Source organism: Myxine glutinosa, chromosome 1, assembly GCF_964187855.1.
Source record: "Myxine glutinosa chromosome 1, kmMyxGlut1.1, whole genome shotgun sequence".
Classification (NCBI taxonomy): Eukaryota; Metazoa; Chordata; class Myxini; order Myxiniformes; family Myxinidae; genus Myxine; species Myxine glutinosa.
This window is the reverse complement of record NC_136261.1, coordinates 407,304,567-407,324,906: the sequence shown is the minus strand read 5'-3', so window position 1 is coordinate 407,324,906 and position 20,340 is coordinate 407,304,567.

Below are 20,340 nucleotides of genomic sequence, written 5' to 3'. Positions count from 1 at the left end.
GGCCCCCTCCCCAAAATTGGTATCCACCAAGACCCCTTCTCCAAACCCCTGGACCACCCCCCAATAGTGGGATGCAGAATGGACCAAGGGGGAACTGGGCCCCGCCTCGGGGTCCGCCGCAATGGCAACCTGTAAACCCGTCACAGTGGGGGCCGCCAGAACGCCGGCAGGGCGGGAGAGGCGCTGTAGAGGGACGACCTATGCCCTCCGCACCACCGGTTCCGCAGGAACCGTGCCATTATTGCAAGCAGATGGGACACTGGATACGTGATTGCCCAAAGGCTCGTAAGGGGTTTCAGCCCCAATACAATAGAGGGGCCTATTGACGGGACGTTGGCGGGTCGCCCAAGGAGTGTCCTCTCTTGACCATGACACCGGCAGAGGAACCGACCTTGATGTTGGACGTGGAGGGAAGACAATTAAAATTTCTCGTAGATACGGGTGCGACTCGCAGCACAATTAACAAGGGGCAGTTGCCCTCTTTGCGCCCCACGGCGAGGAACGTTCAAATACTGGGTGTTTCGGGCTTACCCCAAGCGCTTCCTGTTTCGGAGGAAGTGCGAGTAACATGCGGCCCGCTGGAGGCTAAACATGCGTTCTTGATGACCACTACCGCCCCGACAAATTTGTTGGGACGGGATTTGTTGTGCCGATTGGGCTGTCAAATCTCATGTACAGAGGAGGGAGTTTTCGTAGACGTCGCGGAATCTAAACGCGACTTGGTAATGATGGCATTGTCTCGGCCCGGCCCCACCGTGTATTGGTGGCGCATGGATGAATGGGCTCTGGCTACCTGGACGCATATCATAGATAATGTGTGTTTGGACAGTGCAGTTCTGCGAGATTGGCTACAACTGCACCAAATTTCGATAAAAAACGTAAAGGATAATCCACCCCATTGCACTGCGTACTATGATGCAACGGGCGAGGACGAGAATTATCGAGAGAAGGTTAAGGAGAAGTTGGGCGAGCGCACGCCTCTACACTTATCACGGATATGGATCGGCCATGAGGGAATAGGAATCGAGGCAGTCCTAACCTCGAGTCAGCGGGCGTTGACCCAATACCCCGAAGGAACGGCCGCCCATGTTACCCTCACTACTGCCAAGGGGTGGCCGCCGGAAAGTGTAGGTTGGATGGTGGGGCGGTTACGAGAAGTTCCCTTACAAGGTTATCGGAGTAAGAGAGGCCGCTGGACTTTGAAACGGCTCCAAAATGGCGAAGGGTTCTCAATTGACTTCAAGACACAACGGAGGGATGGAGTGTTCGAAGCAACAGAGTTGCCTCCTAAGGGCACTTATGCCATGAGGGCAGTGCTAACGGACCCGGGTGAGTCAGATTACCTCCTAGCGGAGGTGCCAGACAATTTATGGCCTAAAAGCGACGGTGAGGTTGGACGGATGCGAGACGCCAAACCTCTAGTGATAGCAGTGCAGCCGGGGATGCGCTTGCCAAATGTAAAACAGTATAAGCTACGACCTGAGGCCGACGTAGGCATAGCACCAGTAATTCAATCCCTAGTGGAACAGAAAATTATCGTAGAAACTAACAGCCCATGTAATACACCAATTTTGCCAGTGAAAAAGCCGTCGAAGGACAAATGGAGGTTTGCACAGGATTTAAGGGAGGTGAACAAGGTGATACAGGGCATACACCCACTAGTTCCAAACGGAGAAACCCTCATGATGTCCATCCCGCCGGACGCAACATACTTCACAGTTATCGACCTTTGTTCTGCGTTTTTCTCTGTGCCCATCGCGCCTGAGTCACAATACTTGTTCGCTTTCACCCATAGGGGGCGCCAGTATACTTGGACAGTACTACCTCAGGGGTTTTCAGATAGCCCCACTCTGTTTTCCCGGGCGCTACACCGCGACCTGGCGGATGTGGAATTGAAGGGAGGGTCAGTGTTACTGCAATACGTTGACGATTTGTTGATTTGCTCCCCTTCAAAGGAGGCGTGCGAAATGGATTCCTTGGCCCTATTAAAGGCCTTGGCGGCCAAAGGCCACAAAGTAGGCAGACCAAAACTTCAGTTTGTGCGGCAGGTTGTAACTTACTTGGGACACGCCATTTCGCACGGAAAACGAGAATTGGATGCTGGACGGGTGACCGCTATTATGGAGCTGCCTCGCCCTCGCTCGCAACGGCAACTGCTGCGCTTCCTAGGTATGACGGGATATTGCCGCACTTGGATACTTGATTTTGCGCTGCTGGCTAAGCCATTATACGAGGCGACCAGATCAACCGCCTCGGACGAATTGGTATGGACGGAGGAATTGAGGCGATGTTTTGACGGGCTGAAAAAGGCGTTGGTCACGGCACCGTCATTAGGACTCCCGGATTATGCGAAACCATTTACCCTTTACACTCACGCCGTGGGGGGTTTCGCCCAGTCAGTTTTGACACAGACCCATGGGGATAAGGAGCGGCCGGTGGCCTACTTCAGTAAAAGGTTAGACCCGGTCGAACGAGGGTTTCCGGTGTGCCTGCAAGCCGTGGCAGCGGCCAGGTACGCAGTAGAAAGAACAGCGGACATCGTTATGGGACACCCAGTAACGCTACGGGTACCGCATTGCGTCACTTCGCTGTTGTTACAGCGAAGCACACAGCATTTGTCTAACACTAGATTAATGCAATACGAATCCACACTGATCACTGCAGCCAACATCACAATCGAACGTTGCACGACACTCAATCCAGCCTCACTGATGCCCACCCCAGAGGAGGGCGAACCCCATGTGTGCGCCGACGTTGTGCAGCTAGTCTCCACGGTGCGATCGGATTTAAAGGACAATCCCTTAGAATACCCCGACTGTACATATTATGTCGATGGATCAGCTAGGCGCGCATGGGACGGGTCCCTGTTGTCCGGGTACGCTGTGTGCTCGGATAGCGAAACGGTGGAAAGCGGGCGTCTTCCACCTACATTTTCCGCACAGCAGGCGGAGCTGTGCGCCTTGACTAGAGCGTGCAGCTTGGCGGAAGGCCTTGCCGTCAACATTTACACAGATTCGGCCTACGCTCACGGCGTAGTCCACGATAAAGGAGCCATCTGGAAGATGAGAGGGTTTCTCATATCTGCCGGTTCAGTAATAAAGAATGGCGCGTTGGTAGAAGGGCTCCTCCGAAGTATTTTACTTCCCCGCGCTATCGCGGTAATTAAATGTCGTGGCCACCAAAGGGCGGACACTGACGTTGCCCGGGGCAATGCAAGGGCGGACGAGGCGGCAGGAAAGGCCGCCAACCAACAGATAGAACGCAATATGCCGATGGTGACACGAGCAAAGGCGACATCCGCACAGATTGCTGACATACCGACTGTGGGACCACCCGCCACACCAACTAAGGACGATATCATAAATTTGCAGAATGCTGCACCGACGGCCGAACACGAGGACTGGCTCAAGAGAGGGGCGATACGCCTCGGGCCAGGAGAAATATGGACCCTTGACGAGAAACCTATAGCACCCCAGGCCTTACTGCCTTGGCTGGCACGCATGGCTCATCAGAATGGTCATGTGTGCCAGAGGGGGGTGATGGGACAGATAAACTACACTTGGGCAGCGCCAGGACTGTCGCGGATTGTATCCGAAGTGTGCCGATCGTGCGTGGTCTGCCAGCAACACAATAGAGGGGCGCCGCCGAGACATGCACATGATGGGGGACGGCCCCCGCCTAGTGGGCCGTTCGCAACTATCGAGTTCGATTTTACAGAATTGGAACCGAGCATGTCGTTTCGCTATGTGTTGGTAATCGTAGATACGTTCACCAAATGGGTCGAAGCTTACCCATGCGTCAAGTCCGATGCCCCGACAGTAGCGAAGCGCCTCGTAAGGGATTTTATGTGCAGATTTGGCATCCCCCAGATAATTTCGTCAGATCAAGGGGGTCATTTCACGGCGCAGGTGGTCAAGGGCATCCTGAAGGCGTTGGGCGTTAAACAGTCCTTCCATTGCGTTTACCACCCACAGTCATCGGGACTTGTGGAACGAACGAATAAGACTTTAAAGAATAAACTAGCGAAACTTTGCGCAGACACAGGCTTGAGGTGGCCAGAGGCTCTCCCGCTTGCGTTGATGAGCATCCGTTCCACCCCGGGTCGCACTACGGGCCTTTCCCCCCACGAAATATTAATGGGACGACCTATGAGCTTGCCCGTTTCAGCACCAACAGACATGTCCACCCTTGCTTTGCCAGTAATGGATGACATGCTTTTGAGATTTTGCATAGGCTTGTCCAATGTGGCACGCAGCATCCATGCTCGAGTACGAGAGGCGCTGCCTGAACCAATAGGCCACGCCATCCACGACTTCCAGGCCACGGTGGAAGGGACCATTCCAGGTGCTACTGGTCACACCGACGGCAGTCTTCTGCGAGGGTAAACCTTCGTGGATCCACGCCACCCATTGTAAGTTGTCCATTCCCGCACCACAAGTCACACAAGACACCGCACCTCACACTGCTGAAGACAATGCACCGTCTAGGGCACCACAGTCTCCTAAGGGCGGCGATGACGGTCATGATGATGGGAATGCTGGGGAACTGCCGAAAACCCCCTGCCCAAGATAGGCTCTTGAACTTTGAATTATCGAGAAAGGACCTCCCCAAGTACCCAGGACCCGACAACTATTCAGCATTTCCCCTCTACCCCGTCAAGTATATAACGGCTCGTTGGGGAGACAAAATAGCGGTGAATTGCTGTAACTTGGAAACGAGCTTTAAGTGGTTATCTGTAAGATGGGTGGAAGCTATAGTGCAACACAATAAGACACCACAGGCACGCATGACCAGACCACGCCTAGTCCTGACTAAGGTTAGGAAAGTGGAAAATGGAACATATGGGGACATAAGCAGCCGATATGCCCCAGGATATCGATGGGGCAAGGGCATTGAGAATACTACCCTCATGTTGCATTATACCCCCATTGGCCCGGATACAACAATGATACTTGAATGTGGAATATGGCCCCCTCACACGATAATCCCAAATGGAACTGCACCCTACTTACGACCTAGTTGCGCCGCTTACGTCATTAAAACTCCGCCTGCCCAGGAAGTAAGAAGGAAGCCAGAGGAGAACACATACTGGAAGGTCGCACGGCATATGGCCACATTACAGAATAGGACACGGTGTTGGATGTGTATGCACCTTCCCCGCACCAGCACAGCAGGAATACCAATGGTAGTGTTACCCCTATCACTTAATGATTTGTGCTCGAAGCCACTAGACACCAAATGCCTTAGTACAACCCTGACAAGCCAAGGTTCTGACGGAACCGCGTGTAAACGAGTTTTCCAGTACTCGCCCCCCATCCAGCCCCGACACTTTGAGGAACGTCCGGCGCCGGTTTGGGTTAAGCCGGCTAAGGGGGCCCTCTGCTTAGAAGGAAAGGGCCAAATAACGGTAGGCAAATCTGTGTGTAGAGATACCCTCCTCGCGGACCCTGGGGAAGGGAAACACATGCTGTTAGTAAATGTTACAAGTTCGCCCTTACATAACCTCACACACCTCCAGTTGGCATGGGAAGGGGAAAATGGAACAAACGCTATCGCAGACCTTCGCACTTGCATGACCACTCATTTAGTGGCTCCACACGGAACCATGTTTGTATGCGGGAACAAAGCTTACCCGTATTTACCTGATAATTGGGGAGGAATTTGCTATTTAGGATCAGTTTTCCCAGAAATGGAAATGCGACAACACTTGCATAATACCCCCGCACTCATAAGGACACAACGAAGCACCTATTGGCACGACGACGGCACCACCACCTTACATGGCGCTGATTGGGAGAAGGCCGTTAGTTTCTTCTTCCCATGGGCTGGGACGGTCATGAGCAGTTACCGCATTGACAAAATTGCGTTAATCTTAGAAAGTGTGGCCAACGCCACCGCTACAGCACATGACGAAATGTTGGACACAGTCGTCCACCTGCGTACAATGGTTATGCAAAATAGGGTTGCGTTAGATATGCTATTGGCAGAACGAGGAGGGGTATGTGGGATAATTGAGGGTAGATGTTGCACTTTTATTCCTGACCCCTCACAGGGGGTCAGCGCTGCTATTATAAGGTTAAGGGAAAGCGCTCATACATTGACAAGGGACCGAATGGATCGGGAAGCCTCCCACCAGTGGCTTACCGACTGGTTCAAAGGGTGGACAGGCACGATTGTAAAGTGGGTATTGACCGCCTTGGCAATAGTCCTTGGAATCGTGGTTAGCTGTGTAATAATCAAGGCTTTAGTCCTTGCGTGTGTGAGAAAGTTTTCCACAGGATGGACACTGAAGACGACAACAGGAAAGGCCATGGTGATGATCGACAAGCTGATCGCAGGTCCAGGTGACACACTGGCCGTCGACGTGACCGCAGACCGCGGATCCTGGAACGACGACCCGAACGAGCCACTCGGCCGCGACAATGAGATCTCCGCTTCCGAAGATTGTTCTTCCATGGTTGATATTACCGATAATGATGTTGATTACACTTTTGCGGACCTCAAAGCTTTTCAGGCTGCCAGGAGGCCGATTACTCTGGGCCCCAACACGTCGCATGCAGACGTCAACGAGTTCCTAAGGGACTCCTCTCGTTTCTTCTCGATGTGTAAGGCTATGACTATTGCTGGCCGCCGACGCCGCAGGCCTACGCCACCTGAGAATAATGTTACTGATGATGTTACCAATGATGATGTGGGCCACTTGCAAGGGTCCCCGACTGATGTTTATGTCTCAATGCAGGCCTTGCCTCTTTATGTTTCACGAGCTCACCTTTATGTCTCACAAGCTCACAGTGAGTCAAACGCCACTGACCCAGTCCGGGATTTGGACCCAGCTGCTAACCCAAGCCCGGATGGAGAGGAACTCGATCGTGGAGATACTCTGAGTTCCGAGTCTGATTGTTTTACGAATTCGTCCAGAGATAGCAGCGATGCAAGCAGCATCGCCTCGGACGATCTCGACTTTGACCCAAAGGAAGTTTCTCTCCCACCTTTGGACCGTTATGCTTTATTTTATGGCCATAGGTTTGAGCCACCTGATACTGACGATGTTGTGTCTTCCCCAGATCACCAGCACGTAAGAGACCTCATGAACATGAATATCGATTGAGCGCTGAAGATCTACAAGGATTTCACTTGGGGAAGCCTGGGCGAGCTCCAGTTGGGGAGGAGTCCCGGCCGCACCTCTGTGGTCAAAGGGTGGGTCGGGAGATCTTCCTGGGTGTGGACCCCGGTGGAACCAGAGGTCTTCGTTGTGGATTTGACGCGCTATTCGATCTTCATGCCTCTACGGTCTCACCTCATACACCCATCTACACCTGACTTACATCATACATCCACTTACACCCACTTGCACCCACACACCCGCGGATCATCCTGCTGAGTGCGATGTGCGGTACTGGGTACGGGACATGCTCACTGGGCTGCATTCGCGCGGTACGTTACGTTTAGTGAACCCTTTACACTGTCTCTCTCACCTCTCTTGGTGGATTTTTTATGCCATTTGATCACCCTGCTTTTACGGACTTATACACTGTATACTTTGTATACTCACATACAGACGCGAATCATCCTACTGAGTGTGTGTGGTGCCTTGGGTACGGGACATGCTTACTGGGCTGCCTTCGCGTGATATGTTGAATGACTTTCCTGATTGGTTTTGTTTCTGCTTTGTTTGAAATAAAGGCCTTTGATTGGCTCGTAGATAACTTTGTATCTTAGATCCAAAAGGGCGGTATGTAGGGAGCTGTAATGCCCCTCCCCCTTTGTATATCCTTGCTGCTTTACCAATTACCTAGTATAACCAATTATATGTTTTGTTTCGACTGATTGCTGTACTCTTTTATAATACTTAGTTCTTTCTTGTGCATTGAGGATGTGTAATATCCTAATAAGGAGTTCTTTGCCTGTGAGCTCTTGGCCTGTGTGGGCACAATCTCTAGTTCCCCTTCCCTGGCCTTGGAGGCAACTGTTATCTCTCTGCCTCCCTCTAGACTTTGCCAATATCCTGTATTTGACACATTTATGAGTGTCCCCTCCTTTTGTACTTTCCCAAACCAAGGTTTCTATACAGAAAGTTGTAAACATGTTGCCACATATGGCTGACCATCTCCTTATCTAAGTTAAACTATGAGTGGCCTTGATGAGCTTCCTCTAACTAACTGAACAACAGGATGGGACTATGGTGGGAGGGCCAATGAGCCCATTCTGTCTCTGTATCTTGTGAGCTAAAACCACACCCGATATTCCTTATATAAAGCAAGTTTAAATCGAATTATTTCAGAGCATCTTGTTGTAGTGTTGGTCATTTCATGTGAGCTTCCTGCTTCATTCTGTTTCTCCGCAAGCTTGTGTAATCGAGTTCTAATAAATATATCCGTTGCTCCTTTTCTCTGAGTCTTCTGAGTCCCAAGTTCTAAGTCTCAATCCGACATATATACATATATATATATATATATATATTGTAACGAATTTGAGAAGTGTAACGGTTTTGAGAAGTGTAACAATTTTGAGAAAGTGTAACGAATGTGAAAAGTATGGTTTTGTTGTGTGTAACACCCTCGTAATGTAAATAATGGTCGCAGCCCGTCCTCCTAGTTAATTCCATGAACCTACAGACAGGCCACGATATACCTTTTTAAATAGTTTATTTCCTTATTCTATGTAGGCTAAATATGTGTTTCCCACTAGATTGACTCTGCATTGTATCAAACGAAATAAGCATAGGCCCCTTTCAATTTCCCCAATCATCTCCGCTCTCCAAAGTTCCTTTCAAAAGCGGTGCGAGTGGTGTTCAATCCCGCAAGCCGCCATTGCCCATATGCTCATCTCGGAGAAGAGGGGGGTAGGAGCCGCCAACTCACAGGCGTGGCACGTCGTAATGATCAAAGGAGGAATCGGACAGCCCTAACAGCCAACCAGCACCGCGGTGAGCGACCCGGTAGGCGTGCCCTCGCAGCCGGCGGCTTGATTCCGCCCCGAGTAATAAAAGCGACTGGAAGGGCCTGCTTCGGGAGATGACATGAGAGATGAGAGGAGAGATGAGCTGTGAGCTGTGAGATGAGAGACGCTCCAAACCAAAAAGGAGAGGTACTTGGAGAGGAAACAAGCTTTGGAGAGACGCGCTGAGAGGAGGGAGATGGCTCCACCAGAAGGAGAGGAGCAGGTGTGACCGAGCCAGCGCGTGACGTCCACAGCATCAGCAGCGTCGACGCGACCGAGGGTTTTCCCGCCAAAAACGCGAAGAATTGGGAGCTGCTACCTCCAGCCCTGCCGGTTGCAGGGACCTGACCTTGCCTCCCTCTCCAGCAACCCACCTCCGCCATTCCTGCCTGCAATTTCCCCCGTGTAAGTGTGAACGTCGTCTGTCCTAATCGTTGTCCTGGGGTTAAGTAAATTGAATAGTACTAGGACGTGCCCGTACGTGGGTGCCCGTTCCTTGCCAAAAAAAAAAAAAAAAAATGTCTTTGCCCATGCATGGGCCCATGGGCGTGCCCGTAAGTGCGTGATGTGACCGTACAATGAATGTATCGTCCCGACGCCGCAGCTCGGATGGCGCTGCAGTTAATCGGGCCTGTATCGGCAGAGTTATTATAAACGTGTACTACAATCGATCGTACCTTACAGCGTCTGCTCGCCACGTTCAGCATCAGTACGTCGTCACTATGACTATCCGTAAGTCCGGAAGTGACGTCCTCATTTGACTGTCCGGAGGATCGCATATCGCAGTTACGATGAATCGCAAATTAGTTTTAATTAGTTTTAAAACATAGTTTAACGCCAACATAGCGCCAACATAGTTTGCCAACGTGAAATAAATGAATACGCTCTCAAATGTGCCGTCCGAGGCAGAGTCTGTTCGCCACGTTCGGCACACGTGATAGCTCGCTGCTCTCTGATTGGTTGAATCGTTTTTTGGACATAGCTCGGTAACTACTTCTACGATTAATATGAAACCTTGAAAAGGCACATCCTCAGGTCCCCAGCAATATACCTGGCAAGTTTCAAGTATATCGGACCCGTGGTTGTCGAGAAACAGCGGTCACAGACAAACAAACACACAGACACACACACTGACACACACACAGAGATTACTGGAATTAGAGATAGATAAGCCAACGATTCACTGTGTGACTGCTTCTTCCATCCATTGCTTGTAAATAACTTTGATCGCTCCTTCTTTTTGCTTGTGTGTATAATAAATCCTGTTATTCCTCCGTACTCTGTCTTCTTCTCTCTTCCTTCTCTTTCGGTCGCTTTAGAGGTTTCCCAAATTGAATATCTGTGGCGCGACCTGGTCAACGTTGGGGGAGTCGGGCCAATCGGGGATCCTGTAACGGTCGCGGTTGACCATCCGCTCGGCCCAAAGTAACATCTTGTCCGCGACCCGTAACAATTGGTGTCTAGGAGTGGGATACGAGGCCCGAACCAAATTTTTAAAACGTGTAGAAAAAATTTGGTCAAAATTACGAGCTGCCGAAATTTTGTTGTTTTATAAAACCCGAATTTTGAGATCGCGCCATGGACAATCAAGGCGATCGGATGTCGGTGGGGGAGATAGACGGGTTAGGGGTAACCCAGGACCTCGGGGAAATGTATGTGGAGGAAAGGGAGGAGGAGAGCAATGGCAATGTGGTTGAGGGAGTATCAGGCGCACAAAATGGCAGCCTCGCGCACGAGGTTGCGGGCGCGCAAAATGGCGCCTCGCACATGGCCACGGCGCCCGCAACCGTAGCAGCGCCGCGGGTGGATTTGAACCTTTTTTTTATACAAATGAAGGCCCTTATGGCCCAGAATAGCGAACGGCTAGAACAAAGGATGGGGGCCAATAGCCAACGGTTAGAACAAAGGATGGGGTCCAATAGCGAGAAATTGAGGGAGGACATGGGGTCCAATAGCGAGAAATTGAGGGAGGACATGGGGTCCAATAGCGAGAAATTGAGGGAGGACATGGGGTCCAATAGCGAGAAATTGAGGGAGGACATGGGGTCCAATAGCGAGAAATTGAGGGAGGACATGGGGTCCAATAGCGAGAAATTGAGGGAGGACATGGGGGCCCAGATCGGAGGGTTAGGGAGTAGAATAGAGGGATTAGGAAACAAATTTGAGGGATTAGACAATAATTTTAAGGGATTACAAAAAAAATTTGAGGGGTTAGACAATGGGATAAAAGAGGTGAAAAATGGGTTAATGGGGTTAGAAAATAGGATGGAAGACAAATTGCGGGAAATAGGGGAACAATCTGCCCGGGAAATCAAACGAATGGGGAACCAGATAGAGGAGGTGCAAATCGGGTTAGAAAGTAAACTGGATGCTCAGAGGGATGAATTGGGACAGATGAGGGTGGCATCTACAAAAGAGATGGAGGAGATGAAAGAGGGGATACGACGAGGTGTAAGTGAGGAGGTTTCGGGGCTACGCGAGGAGGTAAAGCGAGGTGAGAAGCGTATGGAGAAAGAGGTGAGGAATAATACGGCTAGGTTACAGGGGGGCATAGAGGGTCTGACGAAGGGAGTAGAACAGCTGACAGTAGGACAAAGGGAACTAGCGGACCAAGTGGAAAAGAACACTGCAATCATCGGGGGTTAAAAGCGACACAAAAGGACATAAAAAATGAATTAATAGCGACACAGAAGGAATGTCAAATGGTACATGAGGGATTGACGAAGAGGTTGGAAGAGGTGACAGAAGTAATGGAGACGAAGGACCGGGAGGTGAGGACGCACATAGAAACGGTTAAAGTAGCGATGGAGGAAGAAATAGAGGGGGCGCACCGGGAGCTGAAGGAGGTAAAGGAAAAATTAGAGGAGGTGGAAGAGGGGTGAGTGAAATTAAGAAGAGACGGAGGGAAACTAAGAGGGAGATAAAGGAGGAAGTCATGGAATATGTACAAGGTCTGTGTTCAAATCATGAGGAGGTGCTCACTGACCAAATAAAAAGTTTGCAGGTGGCAGAGGAGGTGCGACGACGAGCTACGGAGGTGAGTGGCAATGTATATGATGTGAGGGGAGATTCAGTCGGCTTGGGGGGTGGTGTAGACCCGGGTGTTCATGAGGGACCAATGGTAAGATGTATGACTGGTCCGGAGTGTATGGACAGAGGAGGTGTGCAAGGAGGTTTGGCTATGGGGAGTGAGGGGGGTGCTGGTGAGCATGGATGTGGGGGTATGGCGTGGGTAGCGGGTTGCAGAGGGGCGACCCAGGCATCGACACCAGGAGGGGTAGTGTTTGGAGTGACGGGGGACGCGCGGGAGCCCCCCGGGAATAGCGTACTGTGGGAGCCCTAACGGTTTGGTCCCGCGTTGATCCCGCAAGGAGTGACGCGCGGGGCCCGACCTTCGGGCGCCCACAAGGTCCCACTCGCGCCGTATGACGGCAAGAGTGATTTGAGGGCGTACCTGGCGCAGTTTGAGTACGTGTGTAAAGGCAACGGTTGGAATCCGGACGATGGTGGAGTACACCTGGTGGGGGCACTGCGCGGTGCGGCGGCGGAGGTGCTGACGGCTTTACCACCGGGTGCTCTCACCCTGCCAGCTCTCCGTGCGGCATTAATTAATCGTTTCGGCATTGAACAGCAAAGCGAGCTTGTTAAAGCCCAACTTGCGCAGCGAAAACGCAAGCCCCAGGAGACCATCGGGGAACTTGCTCACGATATTCGCCGCGCGGTCGGAATTGCACACGCAGACATGGCAGCGAGTTCCCAGGAAAGCCTGGCGCTGGATCACTTTATTCAGGCCCTTCCGGATCTGGAGCTCCGACAACAGCTCGCCATGTGGCGCCCGCAAACCATGAGTCAGGCGGCCGACGCTGCAGCCCGTTGGGAAGCAGCGAGGCCCCTGGCCCGGGGAGGCGAGCGCCACGCAGTGGCGGTGCGTCAAATGGGGCCCGCCCCCGACGGGGGCCCTGACCTGGAGAGCATGGTGGATCGGCGCCTGGCGGGACCTGGACCATGGCAGGCGGCCCCAGCGGTGGCACCCGGTAGTCCCCGACAGAGTACCCCAATTCGGACATACAGGGGGGGGGGGGGAATTTGGAATACCGGAGGCAAGCACCTTACCAGGTGAGGTGCTATAATTGTGCTCGGATGGGTCACCGTGCATGGGAGGTGTCGAGCTCCGCGCCGGACGTTCCCCGTCAGCCGATGCCCTCAACTCCGCCCCGTATCGATCGGCCTAGCCGACCACAGACACCCCCCCGCCAGGGCCCGGGAAACTAGAACGTGCCGGGCATGCAGGGCGGTGTTCGGCAGTAGGGGATGGAGAGAAGCCCTCGTTGACGCGACAGGTCATTCATTGTGGCCAAATTGGGATGGGTAGTTTGACAATTCGGTGCAAAATTGCCGGCGTGGGGGTGGACGCCGTGGTGGACACGGGAGCCAGCGCCACGATCATCAGCCCCGTGGTCCTTAATTCGAGTGGAGACGGCTGGGGTAAAATCCAGCGTCTGGAAAATCATAGTTTGCAGTTGGCTACCGGGGCAACGGCTCCGATCATAGGGCGTGGTTTTGTGACCCTCAAGTTGGGATCGGTAAAGCAAGAGATAGAGGTTTGGGTGGCGGAGGTGTGCGACCCATGCTTAATAGGGTTGGATTTGTTGACTGCCAGCGGTTGTAAAATCGACTTGAGTCGGGGGATCCTGCGATGGGGAGAGGAAGAGCTACCATTGGAGGGGGTGAGCACGACCGAGAGGGGGGAGCTGGAGGCTCCTGAGGCCGTGACCATCCCTCCGGGGGCCGAGGCCATAGTGCCGGCCCGATGGTCAGCACGCCCGACATGGCAGGAATCCTGCGGCCTGGTCGAACTGGTGGCAGCGCTATCCATACCTGGTTTAATCGTGGGCCGTACCCTTGTAAAAACGGACGGGCCGGTGGTGGCCGTCCGAGTAATTAATAGTAGCACAGAACCACGCACTATAGTAAGGGGCACGAAGGTAGCTGGCTGCACCCCAGTTAGAGAAGTCGCGTCAGTGAGGGGCGAGAACGTCCAGCCGAGCCGGCCCCAGGGGGAGCCTTCAATAAGTTCTAGGAATTGGCCCGAACCCATTTGCGAGATGGTAAATCGTAGTAGTGTAGAGTTGGGAGGTACCCAGAGGGAGGCCTTACACAAACTGGTTGGGTCCCATTTGGACCTCTTCTCCTTGTCCACCGAGGATATTGGACGTACGGGCCTGGTGAAACATCAGATCCACACCGGTGAGGCCCGGCCTATTCGTCAGGCCGCCCGACGGCTCCCTTGGAGCAAGAGGGCGGAAGCTGACGAGCAGGTTGAAAAAATGCTCGACGCGGGCGTGATCGAGCCCTCGGGAAGTCCTTGGATGTCACCTGTTGTGCTGGTCAAAAAGAAGGATGGGACCACGCGGTTCTGCGTGGACTATCGCCAGCTAAACAACGTGACACTCAAGGACTCATATCCCCTGCCAAGGATTGATGACAACCTCGATGCCGTTGCGGGCTCAAATTGGTTCACAACTTTTGACCTCAAGAGTGGGTATTGGCAGGTGGAGATGGATCGGACAGGGAAGGAGAAAACGGCATTTTCCACAGGTAAGGGGCTGTATCAGTTCACTATGATGCCGTTTGGTTTGTGTAACGCCCCCGCCACCTTTGAGCGATTAATGGAACATGTACTAGGCGGCATGCCATGGCAATCATGCCTGGTATACCTGGATGACGTCCTAGTACATGCCAAGACCTTCCCCCAGGCGGTAGCTAATTTGGACCAGGTGTTCGGGTGCCTCAGACAGGCAGGGTTGAAGCTGAACCCGAGTAAGTGCACTTTGTTTGCAAGAGAGGTGGCCTATCTAGGTCACGTGATCGGCCGCGAGGGGGTAAAAACGGACCCAGACAAAATTAAAGCGGTAGAGGAGTGGCCCGCACCACGTACCATCAAGGAGGTGCGGGGATTTTTGGGACTCTGCTCCTGCTACCGGTGCTTTGTGGCGAAATTTGCGGAGTTGGCCCGTCCCCTCCACCGGCTTACGGAGAAGGGGACGCGATTTAATTGGACACGGGAGTGCCACGAGGCCTTCCAAAAATTGAAGGGGTGTTTAACATCCGCACCCCTTCTAGCTTACCCCACTAGCGACGGGACATTTACCCTGGACACGGATGCGAGCCAGGAAGGATTGGGCGCAGTTTTGTCCCAGACACAGGAGGGCGTGGAGAGAGTGATTGGTTATTATAGTCGGGCCTTAAGTAGGCCCGAGCGAAATTATTGTGTCACTCGCAAAGAGTTATTGGCTATGCTGGCTGCCATGAACCATTTCCACCCGTACCTGTACGGGTGGAAATTTTCGGTTCGAACTGACCATTCCTCCTTGCAATGGCTCCTTCGGTTCAAGGAACCGGAGGGCCAAATTGCAAGGTGGTTGGAAAAGTTGCAGCAGTACGATTTTGATGTGACCCATCGGGCCGGGAAGGCCCATGGTAATGCAGACGCACTCTCTCGGCGTCCTTGTCTGGGGGAAAACTGTAAATTTTGTGCGAGACACGAGGAGAGGGAGCAATTGGGCGATTCTGCCCCGATTCTCGTCATCCGGGCAACCCGGGTGAGAGGGCCAATTTTGCCACTAACCGCGGACGAGGAATTTGGAGAGTTGGCTTGGAGCACGGCCCAGCAGGAGGATCCTGTTCTGGGGCCGGTGTTCCAATGGGTCAAATTGGGGCAAAGACCAAAGGGGGAAGAGGTCACCCCCCTCGGGGCGCAAACAAAGGCGTATTGGGCTCAGTGGCAGACCCTGGAATTGAAAGGCAACATCTTGTATCGCAAGTGGGTGGAGGTTCCCTCTGATAGAACTTCCTGGCTGGTGATAGTCCCTGACAAATTTAAGAACGTCATATTGCAACAGGTGCATGGTAGCCGCTCCGGCGGCCATTTGGGCAGGACAAAGACAATATCTCGGGTCCGCCGGAGGTTCTATTGGGTGAATATGGGGCGCGACATACAGGACTGGTGTCGGAGATGCGACGCCTATTCTGCCAAAAAGGGACCAGCATGGAGGATGAGGGCCCCCCTTCAATTACATCAGGTGGGGGCCCCCCTTGAGCGGGTGGCTATGGATATTCTAGGACCACTACCCCGCACCCACCAAGGTAATAAGTATATCCTCGTTGTGATGGACTATTTCACCAAGTGGCCGGAGGCCTATGCCCTCCCCAACCAAGAAGCAGGGGTGGTAGCACAGGCCTTCGTGGAAGGATTTGTATGTCGGCACGGGATTCCACAGGAGCTGCACACCGATCAGGGACGAAATTTTGAGAGCCAATTACTAAAAGATGTGTGCAGACTCCTGTCAATTCGGAAAACAAGAACCACGCCCTTGCGGCCACAATCTGACGGGATGGTGGAACGGTTCAACAGAACATTGACACAACAACTAGCATTGTTCACCACCACCCGTCAGGATGACTGGGACGAACATCTCCCGTACTTGTTGATGGCCTACCGAACTAGCCAGCACGGGGCCACCGCATGCAGTCCAGCATTGCTTATGTATGGGCGGGAGTTACGGGCTCCCGCCGACTTGCTATGCGGTCCCGTGCCAGATACCACGGATACACTGCCGAGGGAGGGTTACGCACGTCACCTGGAGGAAGGCATGGAGAGGGTCCATGCCTTCGCCCGCCGCCAGCTCCATCTGGCGGGGGCCAAGATGAAGCGCAGGTATGACGACCGGAGCCAGGGGAGTCAATACGCTCCGGGGATGAATATTTGGTTCTTTAATCCCCGGAGACGGAAGGGCAGGTGCCCAAAACTCACCTCCCCCTGGCAAGGCCCGGGAGTCGTCCTGTCGCAAATCTGTGACGTGGTCATTAAGATCAAAATGGGGCCACGGGCCCTCCCTCGGATCGTCCATGCCGACCAGATAAGACCTTATGCCGGCGAGCAGGCGCCCTCATGGATCGCCTCGGCTCTAGAGGCCGAGGCAGGACCCAGTACCTCTTGCGACGGGGGCTCGTAGCATCAGAGGACTGGGGGGATAGTAGTAAGGGATGCCCCACGTGATGGGATAGCAACTCTGCCATCCCTCACGGGGGGGGGGGGGGCAAAGGAGCACTAGTTTATGGGGTTGATGGCAGTGAAAACTAGCCCGGGTGGGTTAGGATATTGTGTGTAGGGATCTAGCGAAGATGACATTAGGTAACGTTAAGGTTAGTTAGTGACAAGGACACCTGTAGTGGGGACGCAGGTAGATTAGTGTGGATGATAATGATGTGGGAGCGCAATAGTTTAAAGGGACGACTGGGAAGCGCAAGTTTCAGAGGGGAGTAGTTAGATGAGATGATGCCGTGTGTTTGAGGATTGAACAGGTGTGATTGCACAGGTGTGCAACTGAACAGGTGGATGGAGCAGTGTATGAGTGAGTGAAAGTGATTGTGTGTGGTGTTGACCAAATGGTCCAGGAAGGAAGGAGGGTGCAGGTGGCACCAGGTGTGAGTGCACAGGTGTGCACCAACAGGTGTATGGAATAAATGGTTGTGTGGAAGACATGGAGTGTGGAATATATGGAGTATTGGAATGGATGGTCGTGGAGTGAGTATGGTGGAAACTATGGAGTGGAGTGGATGGTGCGAAGGTGTGAATGGGGGAAGAGTGGACCCCCATCACGAATACCCGGGGCGGGTAGTGTAAGTGTTAGGTAGAGGGTACAGGTAAATTGTGGTTGGATATTGGCATCTGTGGTGCGGGTGGAAGAATGGTGATTGGATGGGTGCATTAGTGTTGTGGAAATGGCTGGGCGTGTAGCCTGTTAGTGTGTGTAGTTGGTTTGGGCACTCCACCACTGTGAGGATGTCGGCCAGGTGAGGCCGCAGGTGGGCTATGGGAGCCGGTAGTTGTGGATGGGGCCCGAGGATCCGGAGGACGGACCCGGGTAGCCCAGTGCCAGAGGGCACCGAGTGGGGTGACAGAGCCAGGAGGGGCCTTCCCCAGCTAGATAGGTTAGGGTGAGGAGCTAGGTAAGCTCGGGTGGCAACTGCAGTGGTGGAGGTGTGCAGGTGGGTAGACCTGCTGGGAGAGCTACACGTCACAGCCCAGAAATTGTGCAAGGGCACCGGGAGATGAATCGGGGGAGTGAGACCCCAAATTGAGAAGCACCACAGTTTGGTCAATGGGAATTGGTTTTTAGAACCCATAGAGGAAGTTGGCCAATGGATTGGCAGGGAGAGACCCCGGGTAGTGTAAAGTGTGTTAAAGTCATTTAGAGGATAGATAGGATGAAGGATCTCCTCGCACCATCTGCATCCACTCACCTGAGGTGACAGGTACTCCGCACCATGCCATGTTTAATTATTTTTGATGCAAATGTTTTGGATTGTGAGACGCATCATGACGTGGGTGTGACATTGTGCTTGATGTTCCATCTCTTCCTCCTTATGAGGATTGATGATGAATTGGGTGATGGCAAATTTTGAAGTAGAGGGATTGGAGACGAATTTGGTGTAGAAGGGAAAGATGGGGAAGACAAGACGTAGTGACGAATTTGTAAAGGTGTAAATTGTTGTAAATATGGGGTAAGGGCAAGGGTAGTGTAGGTGACAGGGGGGGTGACGTACGGTAGGGACGAGTTTTTCCCACTTCGCTCTCCGTACGCACTTCACCCTGCATTGCCTTTATTGACGTGTACCCTTGTGACCTTACCCCTCGCTCATTTGTCTTCCCCCCTTTTGTCTCCCACTTGAGGACCTGTGCGCCATTGGGCGCCGAGGGGAGCGTGCGTGAGGTGGCCATTGTGCGCACAAGATTCTCAGAACCAGCATGCATTGCGTTGATGTACCACTTTATGGACCGCTGTTCTGCGGCCAAGTACCACTTGATGGACCCCAGGTTCTGGGGCAGGGCACCTCTGTTGGAGACCGGCCATAGTGGCCAGGGAATCATGCTTGCGGACCTCGGTAAGGTGGCACCTATGCCAAACAGGTGGACCACCCTTAGTTGGCCCCTGAGGCCCTAAATAAAAATGAACACAAGTTGTGCTTTTTATTATTTCCAAGTAGGCCGCATGAAGCCAGAAGGCGTCGGGAAGAACATCGGCCCAGCAGAGAAAGAGAAGACCACCACCAGTTGTTTTGTTGTGTTTATTATGAACAGGGGTGACTGTGCACCGAGTGGTGCTTTTGATGCTTTGTGGTGCTTTTGGGTGCTTTGGTGGTATTGGTACTGGTGCATCGATGCAATGCGTGCTGTCTACTCCCTCCCAACAGGAATTTCTTTTTCTTGTTCCCTAAAAATAAAAAAAACACAGGTCCTGGGTTGCGTTGTAAATAAGAAATAACGTCACTGTAAATAATGCTCCCCACCATAAATGTATAGTTTGAAAACAATTCCGTAATTCGGTTATCCTGTGGGTGCAAATCTGCTAGACAGGGTGCAATGCAGCAGGGGGACATATTTATTTGTGTTTTAAGATTGTCACACTCAGGGTCAGGTTAATTGTAGAGGGAATTACACCTACGTGTCACACTAAGTTAAAGTTTTGTAGGCCCGAGACCAGGCCTGAAGAAAGGAGGGTGCAGTGTAACGAATTTGAGAAGTGTAACGGTTTTGAGAAGTGTAACAATTTTGAGAAAGTGTAACGAATGTGAAAAGTATGGTTTTGTTGTGTGTAACACCCTCGTAATGTAAATAATGGTCGCAGCCCGTCCTCCTAGTTAATTCCATGAACCTACAGACAGGCCACGATATATCTTTTTAAATAGTTTATTTCCTTATTCTATGTAGGCTAAATATGTGTTTCCCACTAGATTGACTCTGCATTGTATCAAACGAAATAAGCGTAGGCCCCTTTCAATTTCCCCAATCATCTCCGCTCTCCAAAGTTCCTTTCAAAAGCGGTGTGAGTGGTGTGCAATGCAGCCGGCGGCTTGATTCCGCCCCGAGTAATAAAAGCGACTGGAAGGGCTTGCTTCGGGAGATGACATGAGAGATGAGAGGAGAGATGAGCTGTGAGCTGTGAGATGAGAGACGCTCCAAACCAAAAAGGAGAAGTACTTGGAGAGGAAACAAGCTTTGGGGAGACGCGCTGAGAGGAGGGAGACGGCTCCACCAGAAGGAGAGGAGCAGGTGTGACCGAGCCAGCGCGTGACGTCCACAGCATCAGCACCGTCGACGCGACCGAGGGTTTTCCCGCCAAAAACGCGAAGAATTGGGAGCTGCTACCTCCAGCCCTGCCGGTTGCAGGGACCTGACCCTGCCTCCCTCTCCAGCAACCCACCTCCGCCATTCCTGCCTGCAATTCCCCCCGTGTAAGTGTGAACGTCGTCTGTCCTAATCGTTGTCCTGGGGTTAAGTAAATTGAATCGTATAAGCTAACGATTCACTGTGTGACTGCTTCTTCCATCCATTGC